This window comes from Macaca fascicularis, chromosome 13 (genome assembly GCF_037993035.2).
Source record: "Macaca fascicularis isolate 582-1 chromosome 13, T2T-MFA8v1.1".
Taxonomy (NCBI): Eukaryota; Metazoa; Chordata; class Mammalia; order Primates; family Cercopithecidae; genus Macaca; species Macaca fascicularis.
In genome coordinates, this window is record NC_088387.1 from 14,513,215 (window position 1) to 14,531,079 (window position 17,865).

The window sequence follows — 17,865 nt, forward strand, 5'->3', positions numbered from 1 at the left end:
GGAGGAGGGCCAGCGGTCCACTGTTTGCATTGGCCCCTGGGGGTGTGCCCCCACCCCAGCTTCTCAGCGCACACGGGGACGTAGCCAGGGCTCCTCCCCTGCTCTGTGGCTCCAGCTCTGAGCAGCTCACTGGGTGACTCTGACAGCTTCCTCCCCAAAGCTTGGGTCCTCCTCTGTGGGAATGGGGTGTCCCAGGCCCCCTGCAGGCAGGAACCCACCCCCAGCGCCTCTGGTGGGCCCTCCTGGGCTTTCTTACCTACTGGCTTGTGAGACCCGGTTGGCCAAACTTGGTGTCCTATTTTTATTTTGGCCTTTTTCTTAGCGTGCGTTTTCTGGAACTACTGCTGTGTAGATCTTCTATTTGACTTTTAGGTAGAGAATCTTGCGCACCCAAAGGTCCCCCACCAGAGAGCCTCCACTTCGGTCCCCCGGGCTGGTCCTGCCTGTGCTCCGCTTGGTGTGAATGTTGAGTGTGATGGATCCACACGGCTGCTTGACCCTGCATCTCCTTCCTTCTTGTTGCTGAGGCCAGTTCTGTTCTCTTTCTCCACCTGAACTGCACTTGAAGCCAAGACGAAGGATGAGAAGTGGTTGCTACGAAGGACCCTCCTGCAGCGAATCCCCTGTGAGTAGGCTGCGCTGGCCCAGCCTGTCCGTTCCTTCTCTAAGCTCATTCCAGAGGTCGGCAAGGGGCAGCCTGTCCCTGCCTGTTCTTGTGGCCCATGAATCAAGAACAGATTTTACATTTCCAAATGGTTGAACAAATAAAAAACTAACACTTCATGACACTGAGAAATTTCCATGTCCATAAGTAAAGTTTGATGGGGGTGCAGTCATGCCCATCTCTTCACAGGCCACCTGCAGAAGGCAGCTGTCGTGCAGCTATTGCAGAGTTGCATCCTGGAGGCAAAGATCAGTTGGCAAAGCTGAAAATACTGACTCCTGGCTCTTTAGGGAAACAGTTTCCAGTCCCTGGTTTAAGGGCTGTGTGGCAGGACCCCAGGATCTTGGTCAGATTGTTCCTCTCTCAGGGCCTGCTGTGGCCTTTGCTAGTATGTCTGCAAAGTCTGCGTGCTATGGTGCCTCTCATGGGGCGTTGAGCTCTGTCGTGCTAGATTTCAGGGTGTCTGCCTCATGGTCATCTGTCTCACCAACAGAGACCCTGTATCCAGATTCAAACTAGCAGGAGCAGTTGGTCTTTGGCAGCAAGGATACCTTTGAGCTGAGCTGCCACCCACCCTGAGGTGGTCCCATGACACCCACTGTATGGGTCAAGTTTGGGGCAGGGCTGGTGTCCTGAATTGCCCTGCGATGTGGATCGTAAGTGCCAGCGGGGAGAGGGGGTTGATATTACTCCCCATATAGTGGGGAGTTCCTCACCCCTTGCGATGTGGATCGTAATAGCCAATTACTCCCCCCTGCAATGTGTGTCCATTACTAGCAGTTTCTTTTGTTCAGGATATTAGGAAGAATTTCACAGGTTGTGTGTACACAGCCTGCGACAGGAGAACGAATACCATCCTCTGCACCTCCGGATATTAGCAACCATATCACACAATGGGTGTACGCTTTTTGGGAGATTTGGGGTATATGTCCTCCCGTGTTTCCGTGAATATTCGGAGACATATCACAGGGCGGCTGTACACCCACTACTCTCTTGGCAGGAACGTTGTACTTTACCTACTGGAAATTAGGAGCAATATCACAGACTGGGTGTCAAGCCACTGTCATACTGGAAGTAATATCATGCTCTCCTCCACAGGTTATGAGGAACAATATTACAGGGGGGTATGTACCTCCTCCGGTAGTGGGAGTAGTATCATCATCTCTTCCTTTAGATGACAGGAACAATATCACAAGGTGGGTGTACACCCCGTGAGTGTTTGGAAGCAATGTCATTCTCTCTTCTTCTAGGTTTTACGATTCATATCACAGGCGGGGTGTACACCCCTTGTTATATTGGATGGAATCTCATCCTCCTTCAACCTGTATCTTTAGAACAATATCCCTTGGGGGCTGTCCATCCCTTCAATATTGGTAGTAATACCATCTTCTCTCCTGGATATAAAAAACAATATCACAGGAGGGGTGTACACCCCTTGCAATGTTGGTAGTACTATCACCTCTCCCCTGTGGTTATTAAGGACAAAATCCCAGGGTGGCTGTACGGTTCCTACTTTTTTGAGAGTAATAACCATTCACCCCCAGGATATCAGGAACCATATCACGGAAGAAGTGTCCACCGCCTTCGATATTGTCAGCCATGTCATCTTCTTCCCGCTTGGATATTAGGAACGATACCCCGGGGTTGGGGGCGGTGTACACCCACTGCGATATCGAAAGTAAAATCAGCCTCTTTCCCGCTGGATATTAGGAACTATATCACAGGTGTGTGTGCACCTTCTGGGATATTGGGAGTACTATCAGCCTCTACCCCGCTGCATATGAGGAACAACATACAGGGGGCAGGGTGGTTACAACCCCTGCGATATTGAGAGCAATATTCTTCTCTTTCCCTGTACATTAGGAACTACATCACAGGGGTCTGTACACCTTCAGTGATATTGGGATTCAGGTTATCCTCTCCCCAACTGAATGTCAAAAACGATATCATAGAAGGGTGTTCACCCCCTGCAATATGGCCAGTAACATCATCGTCTGGCCAACATCACAGAGGGTGTGACACTGCCCCGCGGTATTGGGCATAATGTTATCCTCTCTTCCTCTGGATATTAGGAATGATATACCTGGTGGTGGGAGGTGGAGTACATTAAGAACAATATCACTGGGTGGGTGTACTCCCCCTGCAATATTGGGTGTAGTATCATCCTCTCGTCCCTAGCATATTAAGAACAGTATCACAGGAGGGGTGTACAGCCACAGTCTCTGCGCTATTGGGAGCAATAGCATCTTCTCCCCCTCTCTATTTAAGGAACAATATCCCAGTGTGGGTGTACATCCCCTGAGATATTGGGCGTAGTGCCATCGTCTCCCAAAGTGGATATTTGGCATAGTGTCATGGGGGGTGTATGCCTTCTTCGATATTGGGAGCAATATCATCTTCTCCCCTCAGGATTACAGGCAAAATATCAAAGGGGTTTTACAACTCGAGCGGTATGAGCAGTAAAATCATCCTCTCCCCACCCAGATGTTAGGAACTATATCACAGGTGGCTGTACACTTCTTGCGATATTGGGAGTCATATCATCCTCTCCCCCTGATTGTAAGAAACAATATCACAGGAAGATGTACACCCCCTGTGATATTTGGAGTCATATCAATTTCTTTCCCTCTGGATATTAGGAACAATATCACAGTGGGTGTGTACACCCCCTGCGATATTACCACTGGCATCATCGTCTCCCTCCCAGGATATAGGAAACAATATCACAAGGTGGTGTACACCCCCTACAATATTGGGAGTAATGTCTTCCTAACCCCCGCTGGCTATCAGGAACAATGTCACAGAAGGAGTGAACACCCCCTGCTCTATAAGGGGTGATATCCTCTCCATCCCTGAATATTATGAACAATATCACCCGGCAGTGTACACCTCCTGCAATATTGAGACTATTTCTCTCGCTGGATGTTAGGAATCATATCACAGGGGTGGTGTACACCCACTGCGAAATGGGAAGAAATATCATCCTCTCCACCTTTGGATGTTAGGGAGAAGAACACGGGGGAGGTCTACACCCACTGCGATATTGGGAGTCATATCATCCTCTCCCACCCAGAATATAAGAAACAAGACCACTGAGGGGATAGACACCCACTGTGATAGTTTGAAAAATGTTATGCTATACCTCCTGGCTATTGGGAATAACATCATAGAGGGGTGTACACTTTCTTCAATGTTGGGAGTAATATCATCTTCTTCCCGACGGATATCAGTAACAAGTTTATTAATTATTAATATTAATAAATAAAAATTAATAATAATTATGGATATTAATAATCATAATAAAGATAGTAAAAATTAATACTCGTTACAAACATTAATTATTAATAATAATTAATACTAATATCATTATTAATAAAATAATGATATCAGCAATTAATGTCACTGAAATCATTACCAAGAGATGTTGGTAATAAAATAATGATTCTTATTAAGAATTAATAACATTGTTAAATGACATTAATATTAATAATTAATTTTAAGCGTGTATAATCATATACATAAAATAGTTATCCAAAATTAATAATGGTATCTTATTAATTAATAGTGTCATTGATAATTATAAAAATCGATCATTGATGTTTAATAATTAACCATATTATTACTCCTAATACCACAAGGGGTGTACACCTACCTGTGATGTCATTCCCAATATCAAGGGACGGAGATTATGATATTAGTTTTAATATCGAAGTAGGTGTACACTAAAGCTGTGATAATAATCCAAATATCTATGGGGAAAGAGTATGAAACGACACCAAACATAACAACGAAAAACAGCCACCTGATATTCATCCTAATAATAACGGAAGAAACGTATGATATTGCTCGAAATAGCCCAGGGAGAGTACAACTCTTCTGTGAAATGGTTCCTAGTATCCGGAGGGGGAGAGGAAGATAATAATTCCAGTGTCACAGACTGTGTACACCCGACCTCTGATATTGTTATTAATACCCTGGAAGAGAGAGGATGATATGACCCTCGATAGACCAGGAGGCGTACACCCAGCCTGGGATAGTGTTCCTAATATTCATGGAGAGGAGAGGCTGACATTACTCCAAGTATGGCAGGGGGGTGAGCCACCCCCCGCGAGGTGGGGACCAAGAGCCACCCCCTCTCCCCCCCTTGGCTATTGGGAGCCACCTCGCAGGGGGGTGAGGCACCCCCCGCGAGGTGGGGACCAAGAGCCACCCCCTCTCCCCCCCTGGGCTATTGGGAGCCACCTCGCAGGGGGGTGAGGCACCCCCCTGCGAGGTGGGGACCAAGAGCCACCCCCTAGCCCCCCCTGGGCTATTGGGAGCCACCTCGCAGGGGGGTGAGCCACCCCCCTGCGAGGTGGGGACCAAGAGCCACCCCCTCGCCCCCCCTGGGCTATTGGGAGCCACCTCGCAGGGGGGTGAGCCACCCCCCTGCGAGGTGGGGACCAAGAGCCACCCCCTCGCCCCCCCTGGGCTATTGGGAGCCACCTCGCAGGGGGGTGAGCCACCCCCCTGCGAGGTGGGGACCAAGAGACACCCCCTCGCCCCCCCTGGGCTATTGGGAGCCACCTCGCAGGGGGGTGAGCCACCCCCCTGCGAGGTGGGGACCAAGAGCCACCCCCTCGCCCCCCCTGGGCTATTGGGAGCCACCTCGCAGGGGGGTGAGCCACCCCCCTGCGAGGTGGGGACCAAGAGCCACCCCCTCGCCCCCCCTGGGCTATTGGGAGCCACCTCGCAGGGGGGTGAGCCACCCCCCTGCGAGGTGGGGACCAAGAGCCACCCCCTCGCCCCCCCTGGGCTATTGGGAGCACCTCGCAGGGGGGTGAGCCACCCCCCTGCGAGGTGGGGACCAAGAGCCACCCCCTCGCCCCCCCTGGGCTATTGGGAGCCACCTCGCAGGGGGGTGAGCCACCCCCCTGCGAGGTGGGGACCAAGAGCCACCCCCTCGCCCCCCCTGGGCTATTGGGAGCCACCTCGCAGGGGGGTGAGCCACCCCCCTGCGAGGTGGGGACCAAGAGCCACCCCCTCGCCCCCCCTGGGCTATTGGGAGCCACCTCGCAGGGGGGTGAGCCACCCCCCTGCGAGGTGGGGACCAAGAGCCACCCCCTCGCCCCCCCTGGGCTATTGGGAGCCACCAAGCAGGGGGGTGAGCCACCCCCCTGCGAGGTGGGGACCAAGAGCCACCCCCTCGCCCCCCCTGGGCTATTGGGAGCCACCTCGCAGGGGGGTGAGCCACCCCCCTGCGAGGTGGGGACCAAGAGCCACCCCCTCGCCCCCCCTGGGCTATTGGGAGCCACCTCGCAGGGGGGTGAGCCACCCCCCTGCGAGGTGGGGACCAAGAGCCACCCCCTCGCCCCCCCTGGGCTATTGGGAGCCACCTCGCAGGGGGGTGAGCCACCCCCCTGCGAGGTGGGGACCAAGAGCCACCCCCTCTCCCCCCCTGGGCTATTGGGAGCCACCTCGCAGGGGGGTGAGCCACCCCCCTGCGAGGTGGGGACCAAGAGCCACCCCCTCTCCCCCCCTGGGCTATTGGGAGCCACCTCGCAGGGGGGTGAGCCACCCCCCTGCGAGGTGGGGACCAAGAGCCACCCCCTCTCACCCCCTGGGCTATTGGGAGCCACCTCGCAGGGGGGTGAGCCACCCCCCTGCGAGGTGGGGACCAAGAGCCACCCCCTCTCCCCCCCCTGGGCTATTGGGAGCCACCTCGCAGGGGGGTGAGCCACCCCCCTGCGAGGTGGGGACCAAGAGCCACCCCCTCTCCCCCCCTGGGCTATTGGGAGCCACCTCGCAGGGGGGTGAGCCACCCCCCTGCGAGGTGGGGACCAAGAGCCACCCCCTCTCCCCCCCTGGGCTATTGGGAGCCACCACGCAGGGGGGTGAGCCACCCCCCTGCGAGGTGGGGACCAAGAGCCACCCCCTCTCCCCCCCTGGGCTATTGGGAGCCACCTCGCAGGGGGGTGAGCCACCCCCCTGCGAGGTGGGGACCAAGAGCCACCCCCTCTCCCCCCCTGGGCTATTGGGAGCCACCTCGCAGGGGGGTGAGCCACCCCCCTGCGAGGTGGGGACCAAGAGCCACCCCCTCTCCCCCCCTGGGCTATTGGGAGCCACCTCCCAGGGGGGTGAGCCACCCCCCTGCGAGGTGGGGACCAAGAGCCACCCCCTCTCCCCCCCTGGGCTATTGGGAGCCACCTCGCAGGGGGGTGAGCCACCCCCCTGCGAGGTGGGGACCAAGAGCCACCCCCTCTCCCCCCCTGGGCTATTGGGAGCCACCTCGCAGGGGGGTGAGCCACCCCCCTGCGAGGTGGGGACCAAGAGCCACCCCCTCTCCCCCCCTGGGCTATTGGGAGCCACCTCGCAGGGGGGTGAGCCACCCCCCTGCGAGGTGGGGACCAAGAGCCACCCCCTCTCCCCCCCTGGGCTATTGGGAGCCACCTCGCAGGGGGGTGAGCCACCCCCCTGCGAGGTGGGGACCAAGAGCCACCCCCTCTCCCCCCCTGGGCTATTGGGAGCCACCTCGCAGGGGGGTGAGCCACCCCCCTGCGAGGTGGGGACCAAGAGCCACCCCCTCTCCCCCCCTGGGCTATTGGGAGCCACCTCGCAGGGGGGTGAGCCACCCCCCTGCGAGGTGGGGACCAAGAGCCACCCCCTCTCCCCCCCTGGGCTATTGGGAGCCACCTCGCAGGGGGGTGAGCCACCCCCCTGCGAGGTGGGGACCAAGAGCCACCCCCTCTCCCCCCCTGGGCTATTGGGAGCCACCTCGCAGGGGGGTGAGCCACCCCCCTGCGAGGTGGGGACCAAGAGCCACCCCCTCTCCCCCCCTGGGCTATTGGGAGCCACCTCGCAGGGGGGTGAGCCACCCCCCTGCGAGGTGGGGACCAAGAGCCACCCCCTCTCCCCCCCTGGGCTATTGGGAGCCACCTCGCAGGGGGGTGAGCCACCCCCCTGCGAGGTGGGGACCAAGAGCCACCCCCTCTCCCCCCCTGGGCTATTGGGAGCCACCTCGCAGGGGGGTGAGCCACCCCCCTGCGAGGTGGGGACCAAGAGCCACCCCCTCTCCCCCCCTGGGCTATTGGGAGCCACCTCGCAGGGGGGTGAGCCACCCCCCTGCGAGGTGGGGACCAAGAGCCACCCCCTCTCCCCCCCTGGGCTATTGGGAGCCACCTCGCAGGGGGGTGAGCCACCCCCCTGCGAGGTGGGGACCAAGAGCCACCCCCTCTCCCCCCCTGGGCTATTGGGAGCCACCCCCTCTCCCCCCCTGGGCTATTGGGAGCCACCTCGCAGGGGGGTGAGCCACCCCCCTGCGAGGTGGGGACCAAGAGCCACCCCCTCTCCCCCCCTGGGCTATTGGGAGCCACCTCGCAGGGGGGTGAGCCACCCCCCTGCGAGGTGGGGACCAAGAGCCACCCCCTCTCCCCCCCTGGGCTATTGGGAGCCACCCCCTCTCCCCCCCTGGGCTATTGGGAGCCACCTCGCAGGGGGGTGAGCCACCCCCCTGCGAGGTGGGGACCAAGAGCCACCCCCTCTCCCCCCCTGGGCTATTGGGAGCCACCTCGCAGGGGGGTGAGCCACCCCCCTGCGAGGTGGGGACCAAGAGCCACCCCCTCTCCCCCCCTGGGCTATTGGGAGCCACCTCGCAGGGGGGTGAGCCACCCCCCTGCGAGGTGGGGACCAAGAGCCACCCCCTCTCACCCCCTGGGCTATTGGGAGCCACCTCGCAGGGGGGTGAGCCACCCCCCTGCGAGGTGGGGACCAAGAGCCACCCCCTCTCCCCCCCCTGGGCTATTGGGAGCCACCTCGCAGGGGGGTGAGCCACCCCCCTGCGAGGTGGGGACCAAGAGCCACCCCCTCTCCCCCCCTGGGCTATTGGGAGCCACCTCGCAGGGGGGTGAGCCACCCCCCTGCGAGGTGGGGACCAAGAGCCACCCCCTCTCCCCCCCTGGGCTATTGGGAGCCACCACGCAGGGGGGTGAGCCACCCCCCTGCGAGGTGGGGACCAAGAGCCACCCCCTCTCCCCCCCTGGGCTATTGGGAGCCACCTCGCAGGGGGGTGAGCCACCCCCCTGCGAGGTGGGGACCAAGAGCCACCCCCTCTCCCCCCCTGGGCTATTGGGAGCCACCTCGCAGGGGGGTGAGCCACCCCCCTGCGAGGTGGGGACCAAGAGCCACCCCCTCTCCCCCCCTGGGCTATTGGGAGCCACCTCCCAGGGGGGTGAGCCACCCCCCTGCGAGGTGGGGACCAAGAGCCACCCCCTCTCCCCCCCTGGGCTATTGGGAGCCACCTCGCAGGGGGGTGAGCCACCCCCCTGCGAGGTGGGGACCAAGAGCCACCCCCTCTCCCCCCCTGGGCTATTGGGAGCCACCTCGCAGGGGGGTGAGCCACCCCCCTGCGAGGTGGGGACCAAGAGCCACCCCCTCTCCCCCCCTGGGCTATTGGGAGCCACCTCGCAGGGGGGTGAGCCACCCCCCTGCGAGGTGGGGACCAAGAGCCACCCCCTCTCCCCCCCTGGGCTATTGGGAGCCACCTCGCAGGGGGGTGAGCCACCCCCCTGCGAGGTGGGGACCAAGAGCCACCCCCTCTCCCCCCCTGGGCTATTGGGAGCCACCTCGCAGGGGGGTGAGCCACCCCCCTGCGAGGTGGGGACCAAGAGCCACCCCCTCTCCCCCCCTGGGCTATTGGGAGCCACCTCGCAGGGGGGTGAGCCACCCCCCTGCGAGGTGGGGACCAAGAGCCACCCCCTCTCCCCCCCTGGGCTATTGGGAGCCACCTCGCAGGGGGGTGAGCCACCCCCCTGCGAGGTGGGGACCAAGAGCCACCCCCTCTCCCCCCCTGGGCTATTGGGAGCCACCTCGCAGGGGGGTGAGCCACCCCCCTGCGAGGTGGGGACCAAGAGCCACCCCCTCTCCCCCCCTGGGCTATTGGGAGCCACCTCGCAGGGGGGTGAGCCACCCCCCTGCGAGGTGGGGACCAAGAGCCACCCCCTCTCCCCCCCTGGGCTATTGGGAGCCACCTCGCAGGGGGGTGAGCCACCCCCCTGCGAGGTGGGGACCAAGAGCCACCCCCTCTCCCCCCCTGGGCTATTGGGAGCCACCTCGCAGGGGGGTGAGCCACCCCCCTGCGAGGTGGGGACCAAGAGCCACCCCCTCTCCCCCCCTGGGCTATTGGGAGCCACCTCGCAGGGGGGTGAGCCACCCCCCTGCGAGGTGGGGACCAAGAGCCACCCCCTCTCCCCCCCTGGGCTATTGGGAGCCACCCCCTCTCCCCCCCTGGGCTATTGGGAGCCACCTCGCAGGGGGGTGAGCCACCCCCCTGCGAGGTGGGGACCAAGAGCCACCCCCTCTCCCCCCCTGGGCTATTGGGAGCCACCTCGCAGGGGGGTGAGCCACCCCCCTGCGAGGTGGGGACCAAGAGCCACACCCTCTCCCCCCCTGGGCTATTGGGAGCCACCTCGCAGGGGGGTGAGCCACCCCCCTGCGAGGTGGGGACCAAGAGCCACCCCCTCTCCCCCCCTGGGCTATTGGGAGCCACCTCGCAGGGGGGTGAGCCACCCCCCTGCGAGGTGGGGACCAAGAGCCACCGCCTCTCCCCCCCTGGGCTATTGGGAGCCACCTCGCAGGGGGGTGAGCCACCCCCCTGCGAGGTGGGGACCAAGAGCCACCCCCTCTCCCCCCCTGGGCTATTGGGAGCCACCTCGCAGGGGGGTGAGCCACCCCCCTGCGAGGTGGGGACCAAGAGCCACCCCCTCTCCCCCCCTGGGCTATTGGGAGCCACCTCGCAGGGGGGTGAGCCACCCCCCTGCGAGGTGGGGACCAAGAGCCACCCCCTCTCCCCCCCTGGGCTATTGGGAGCCACCTCGCAGGGGGGTGAGCCACCCCCCTGCGAGGTGGGGACCAAGAGCCACCCCCTCTCCCCCCCTGGGCTATTGGGAGCCACCTCGCAGGGGGGTGAGCCACCCCCCTGCGAGGTGGGGACCAAGAGCCACCCCCTCTCCCCCCCTGGGCTATTGGGAGCCACCTCGCAGGGGGGTGAGCCACCCCCCGCGAGGTGGGGACCAATAGCCACCCCCTCTCCCCCCCTTGGTTATTGGGAGCCACCTCGCAGGGGGGTGAGCCACCCCCCGCGAGGTGGGGACCAATAGCCACCCCCTCTTCCCCCCCTTGGCTATTGGGAGCCACCTCGCAGGGGGGTGAGCCACCCCCCGCGAGGTGGGGACCAATAGCCACCCCCTCTCCCCCCCTTGGCTATTGGGAGCCACCTCGCAGGGGGGTGAGCCACCCCCCGCGAGGTGGGGACCAATAGCCACCCCCTCTCCCCCCCTTGGCTATTGGGAGCCACCTCGCAGGGGGGTGAGCCACCCCCCGCGAGGTGGGGACCAATAGCCACCCCCTCTCCCCCCCTTGGCTATTGGGAGCCACCTCGCAGGGGGGTGAGCCACCCCCCGCGAGGTGGGGACCAATAGCCACCCCCTCTCCCCCCCTTGGCTATTGGGAGCCACCTCGCAGGGGGGTGAGCCACCCCCCGCGAGGTGGGGACCAATAGCCACCCCCTCTCCCCCCCTTGGCTATTGGGAGCCACCTCGCAGGGGGGTGAGCCACCCCCCGCGAGGTGGGGACCAATAGCCACCCCCTCTCCCCCCCTTGGCTATTGGGAGCCACCTCGCAGGGGGGTGAGCCACCCCCCGCGAGGTGGGGACCAATAGCCACCCCCTCTCCCCCCCTTGGCTATTGGGAGCCACCTCGCAGGGGGGTGAGCCACCCCCCGCGAGGTGGGGACCAATAGCCACCCCCTCTCCCCCCCTTGGCTATTGGGAGCCACCTCGCAGGGGGGTGAGCCACCCCCCGCGAGGTGGGGACCAATAGCCACCCCCTCTCCCCCCCTTGGCTATTGGGAGCCACCTCGCAGGGGGGTGAGCCACCCCCCGCGAGGTGGGGACCAATAGCCACCGCCTCTCCCCCCCTTGGCTATTGGGAGCCACCTCGCAGGGGGGTGAGCCACCCCCCGCGAGGTGGGGACCAATAGCCACCCCCTCTCCCCCCCTTGGCTATTGGGAGCCACCTCGCAGGGGGGTGAGCCACCCCCCGCGAGGTGGGGACCAATAGCCACCCCCTCTCCCCCCCTTGGCTATTGGGAGCCACCTCGCAGGGGGGTGAGCCACCCCCCGCGAGGTGGGGACCAATAGCCACCCCCTCTCCCCCCCTTGGCTATTGGGAGCCACCTCGCAGGGGGGTGAGCCACCCCCCGCGAGGTGGGGACCAATAGCCACCCCCTCTCCCCCCCTTGGCTATTGGGAGCCACCTCGCAGGGGGGTGAGCCACCCCCCGCGAGGTGGGGACCAATAGCCACCCCCTCTCCCCCCCTTGGCTATTGGGAGCCACCTCGCAGGGGGGTGAGCCACCCCCCGCGAGGTGGGGACCAATAGCCACCCCCTCTCCCCCCCTTGGCTATTGGGAGCCACCTCGCAGGGGGGTGAGCCACCCCCCGCGAGGTGGGGACCAATAGCCACCCCCTCTCCCCCCCTTGGCTATTGGGAGCCATGGTGGTCTCACAGCCTGTTTAGAATATTATGAGTAGTATCGTCTCGTCCTCTGCAAATAATGAACTATTTCACTGACGTGTGTGCATCTTTAGTGTATTGCTCAGAACACGATATAATTATTTATTAAATATCAATAATCAATTGTAATAATTATCAATAATACTATCAATTAATATTTTACTGTTAATATTGATTTTAATTAGATGATGGATATCAAAAATTAATTTTTATTTATTATGTCATTTATTAATATTAATTCTTAATATTTTTTTGCCAGTATCACTTAGTTTTGATTTAAGTAACATTAATTTTTGATATCATTATTTTATTATTAATAGTGTGAATATTAATTATTAATACTAATATTAAAATTTTTAATCAGTATTAATATTTAGTATCTTTATTGTCATTGTTAATGTCAATGATTAGTATTAATTTTGTTATATTTATTAATATTAATAATTAATGGACCACTTCCTGATATCCGATGTGGAGAAGATGATTTTACTCCCAATATCGCATAAAGTGTACATTCCTCTATGATGTTTTTCCTAATAACCAGGTGGTAGAGGATGACATAATTGAATCTACCGCAGTGTTTTTACATTCTTTGGGTCATTTTATTCCTTCTATCCAGGGTGCGAGAGGATGATATTACTCCCAATATCGCAAGCGGCCTGGACCTCCATTTTGATATTTTCCCTCACATCCAGCAGAGGTGAGGAAGATATTACTAATAATCAGCCGGGGAGAGGAAGATATCATCCCCAATATCACATTGATGTACATCCCCTTTTGATATTGTTCCTTATATCCTGGGATGGACAAGATAATACTAGTGGCAATATCGCAGGGGTTTTACACACCCACTGTACTTTTGTTCCGAATAACATGATATGACTCTTAGTATCACAGGGGGGGTACACCCTCCTGTGATATTGTTTTTTATATTCAAGGGGAGAGAATATTACCCCCAATATCGCAGGGGTTGTACACACCTCCTGCGATACTGTTTCTAATATCCCGAAGAGGAGAGCGTAATATTTCTCTCAATATCTCAGGGGGTGTACACCTCGTTTCTAATATTTTTCATAATATCCAAGATGGGAGAGGATGATAAGACTCCCAACATGCCAAGAAGTGTACAGCCGCCTGTGATATAGTTCCTAACATCCAGGTGGGGATAGGAGGATATTACTGCCCATATCGCACGAGTTGTAAAACCCCTTCGATATTTAGCCTACGAACCTGAGGGAAGAGGATGATATTACTCCCAATATCGAAGAAGGTGTACACCTCCCTAAGACACTGCACCCAATATCCACGTCGGGTGACGATGACAATATGCCCAATATAGCAAGGGATGTACACAATCCCTGGAATATTGTTCCTTATATCTAGAGTGGGAGAAGACGCTATTACTCTCAATAACGCAGGGACTTTGGCTGTACACCCCTTCTGTGATATTATTCTTAATATCTTAGGCAATAGAGGATGATACTACACCCAATATCGCAGGGGGAGTACACCCACCCAGTGATGTTGTTCTTCATGTACTCCACCTCCCTCCACCAGGGATATCGTTTCTAATATCCAGGCGAAGAGAGTATAACATTATGCCCATTGCAGGGGAGTGTACACATCCTCTGTGATGTTGTTCCTAGGATCTAAAGGTAGAGACGATGATGTTACTGGCCATATTGCAGGGTGTGTACACCCTTTTGTGATGTCATTTTTGGCATTCAGTTGGGGAGAGGATAACATGAATCCCAGTATCTCTGACGGTGTACAGACCCCTGTGATGTAGTTCCTAATGTACAGGGGAAAGAGAAGAATATTGCTCTCAATATCGCAGGGTTTGTAACCACCCTGCCCCCTGTATGTTGTTCCTAATATGCAGCGGGGTGGAGGCTGATAGTACTCTCAATATCCCAGAAGGTGCACACGCACCTGTGATATAGTTCCTAATATCCAGCGGGAAAGAGGCTGATTTTACTTTCGATATCGCAGTGGGTGTACACCGCCCCCAACCCCGGGGTATCGTTCCTAATATCCAGGCGGGAAGAAGATGACATGACTGACAATATCGAAGGGGGCGGACAACTCTTCTGTGATATGGTTCCTGATATCCAGGGGGTGAATGGATGTTATTACTCCCAATAACGTAGGAACCGTACAGCCACCCTGGGATTTTGTCCTTAATAACCACAGGGGAGAGGTGAGATTACTACCAACATTGCAAGGGGTGTACACCCTCCTGTGATATTGTTTCTTATATCCAGGAAAGGAGTAGATGGTATTACTACCAATATTGAAGAGATATACAACCCCCATGGGATATTGTTCTAAAGATACAGGTTGAAAGAGGATGAGACTCCATCCAATATAACAAGGGGTGTACATCCCGCCTGTGATGTGAATCGTAAAACCTAGAAGAAGAGAGAATGACATTGCTTCCAAAAACACGGGGTGTACACCCACCCTGTGACATCGTTTCTGTCATCTAAAGGTAGAGATGATGATACTACTCCCACCACCAGAGAAGGTACACACCCCCCTGTGATATTGTTCCTCATAACTTGGGGGAGAGCATGATATTACTTCCAGTATGACAGTGGCTTGACACCCAGTCTGTGATATTGGTTCTGCACACCAACTCTGTGCCCCTCGTTTCCCATGTGTTCTCTCCACACTTTTGGAACCTCGGGGAAGGCTTTGTCTTTGGTTACAGATGAAGAGACGAAGGGTCTGAGAGGTTAAGCAAGTTTGTTACTGGAAAGTGGTTCCGATCCAGACCCCAAGAGAAGTTTCTCGGATCTCACAGAAGAAAGATTTCGGGGCGAGTCCATAAAGTGAAAGCAAGTTTATTAGGAAAGAAAAGGAATAAAAGCATGGCTACTCTGGCCGGGCGCAGCGGCTCACTCCTGGAATCCTATAACTTTGGGATGCCGAGGCAGGTGGATCACCTGATGTGAGAAGTTGAGACCAGCCTGGTCCAACATGGCAAAACCCTGTCGCCACTAAAATACAAAAGATTAACTGGGCGTGGTGGCAGGTGTCTGCAATCCCAGCTACTAGGAAGGCTGAGGCAGGAGAATCGCTTGAACCCAGGAGGTGGAGGTTGTAATGAGCCAAGATCACGCCACTGCATTCCAGTTCGGCCAACAGAGCGAGACTCCATCTCAAAAAAAAAAGAAAAAAGAAAATAAAGAATGGCTGCTCCATAGGCAGAGAGGCACCAAAGGTCGCTGGTTGCCCATTTCCATGGTTATTTCTTGATCATACGTTAAACAAGGGTTGGACTATTCATGAGTGTTCTAGGAAAGGGGTGGACAATTCCCAGAAATGAGAGTTTCTGCCCTCCCTTCTGAGACCAAGTAGGGAAACCTCCAGATGTTGCCATGGCATCTGTAAACTGTCGCGGTGCTGGTGGGAGTGTCTTGTAGTAGCTAATGCGTTATAATTAGCACATAATGAGCCGTGAGGACAATCAGAGGTCACTCTCGTGGTCATCTTGGGCTTGGTGGGCTTTGGCCGACTTTACTGCAACCCGCTTTATCAGTAAGGTCTTTATGACCTGTATCTTGTACCGACCTCCTATCTCATCCTGTGACTAAGAATGCTCAGCCTCCTGGGAATGCGGTCCAGCAGGTCTCAGCCTCCCTTTACCCAGCCCCCATTCAAGATGGAGTCGCTCTGGTTCACGTGCCTCTGACAAGTTGGCCTGGGTTGAGTGTTCCCTAGTGTGTGGTTGTTGGAGCTGTTCCTAGGAGTAAGAGGTATTGTCAGTAGGAAACAGGCCTCTGTTAGCCCGGGGGCTGGCACTCTACCCCATTATATCGGCCTCATTTTAGTGGTGACAAAACTGGGGCTCAGAGACATCAACTCCCTCATCCCGAACCCCCAGACTGTCGGTGATGGGCTGAGGTTTGAATGTGGGGCTTGAAGACCCATCATCTCCTCTGGTCCCCCAGTCTCTGCTGCCCAAGAGGAACAGGATCCCAGGATCCAGGGTCCTCATGGCACCAGCCAGGGTGGGCGTAGATGGGGAGGCAGAGTTCCAAAGCCCCCCGGACTCTGAAGCAGGTCAGGGACCAAGAGCAACCCGGACCTACGGGCCCCACCCCGAGAAGAATGGCTGCAGGCCCGGCCCAGCGGGCAGGAGGTCTGTGTCCTCAGTCAACGTGACGGCGCTTCCGGCTGCTCCAGCCAGGCCGTGCTGTCTTCACGTTTCCAATCATGCGGCCTCCCCTCCAATTCCCAAACCCAACCCACAGAGACAGCGATCTGGGGTCTACGTGAGTTTGTCAGCAGCTCTGACCCGCTGCTTCCCGCCAGCCCCGCGGCCGGTTCTGGAAAGCTCTCTGCTGCCCCCTGGTCGGGAGGCTTAGGGTAGGGCTCTGGCTGCAAGCATGGGGTCCCAGAAGCTCCTGGCTCTGTCACTTCTGCTGGGTGGAAAACCAACCCAGGACTGAACCAGTGACACCTGTGGCGCTCCCAGAACTTCCTGGCTCTGTCACCTCTGCTGGGTGGAAAACCAACCCAGGGCTGAAGCAGCAGATGGGTGCCTGATTCCTTATTATCAGAGCGCTGCCCACTGGCAAGTCTCTCTCCGGGCCTCAGCTTCCCCTTCCATTCAACGAGGGGCTTGGGGGATACCAAGGAGGGGTAACTGCTTAGTGAGGATGGGAGGTTTCTTCTGGGGAGATGAATACATTTTGAAACTAGATGGCGTGGGTGGTTGCACAGGACTGTGAATGTATAAATGCCACCGCATTATTTGCGTGGAAATAGTTAATTGCATGCGATGTGAAAATCACCTCATTTAAAGTGTTTAAAAGAGGGGTCTGGGAGAGTGCAGTGTATGTGAGAATCACGTGGGACACCCACAGTCTCTGAACGTCAGTTTCCTTGCGTAAACTGGCAAAGAGACCGTGTGAACTGTATTCCCTGGGGCCAAGAGATTCCAAGAAGGAAAACCTGGGATTCCTGGGACTGGGATGAGGGCCGGGGTCCGGAAGCGGAGTGGGTGGGTGGGGACAGCTGGGGGGCAGCCTAGATAAGGCTTTCAATACTGGGTAGCAGCGTCTACACAGGCGGAGATCCCTGCATCTCACTTCCTGCAGGGCTGACCAGTGGCAAGAGGTGGGACTGGCCAGGCTCGGCCCAACCAAGTCTGGGAGCAAAGGACACTGAGTGAGGGATCCCCGGGGCCACCCTCACTGGCCTGTGGCTCTCCTGACACCACGAGAGAGGTCCAGGAGCTGACCTTGGGTCCTAGTGGGGGACACCTTCCTGGCTGCAGGCTGGCAGGGTGGTGTGGTGGTCAGTGTACTGGGCTCTGCGTGTCCGCCTCTACCTGCTGTGTGACGGTGGGCCAGACACCTAACCTCTCTGTGCCTCTATTTCTTCAATGGTGAACAGGGACACTAGCAACTCCCACATCTGGGCACAGTGGCCTGAAGGTTAAAGGCAAGGGTGGCACGAGACCTACAGCAAGAACTCTGAGCAGGGAGAGCAGGGAGCTGCCCAGAGTTCAATCACCATCTTCCCTCTGGCCGCCGAGGAAACCGAGGCTCATGGTGACCTGGCCCAGGTCTGTTGGACTCACGGTCCTTCTCATCCCCAAGATCAGAGGGCTGCCACCAGGGAAGGAGCTGGCCCCTAGAC

General features: G+C 57.7%; 1 protein-coding gene across 1 annotated transcript in view; it reads right to left on the reverse strand.

Moving 5' to 3' along the window:
* Positions 1-17,865, reverse strand: part of LOC135966722 (SH3 domain and tetratricopeptide repeat-containing protein 1-like) — a 47,500-nt gene that overhangs the window by 355 nt on the left and 29,280 nt on the right.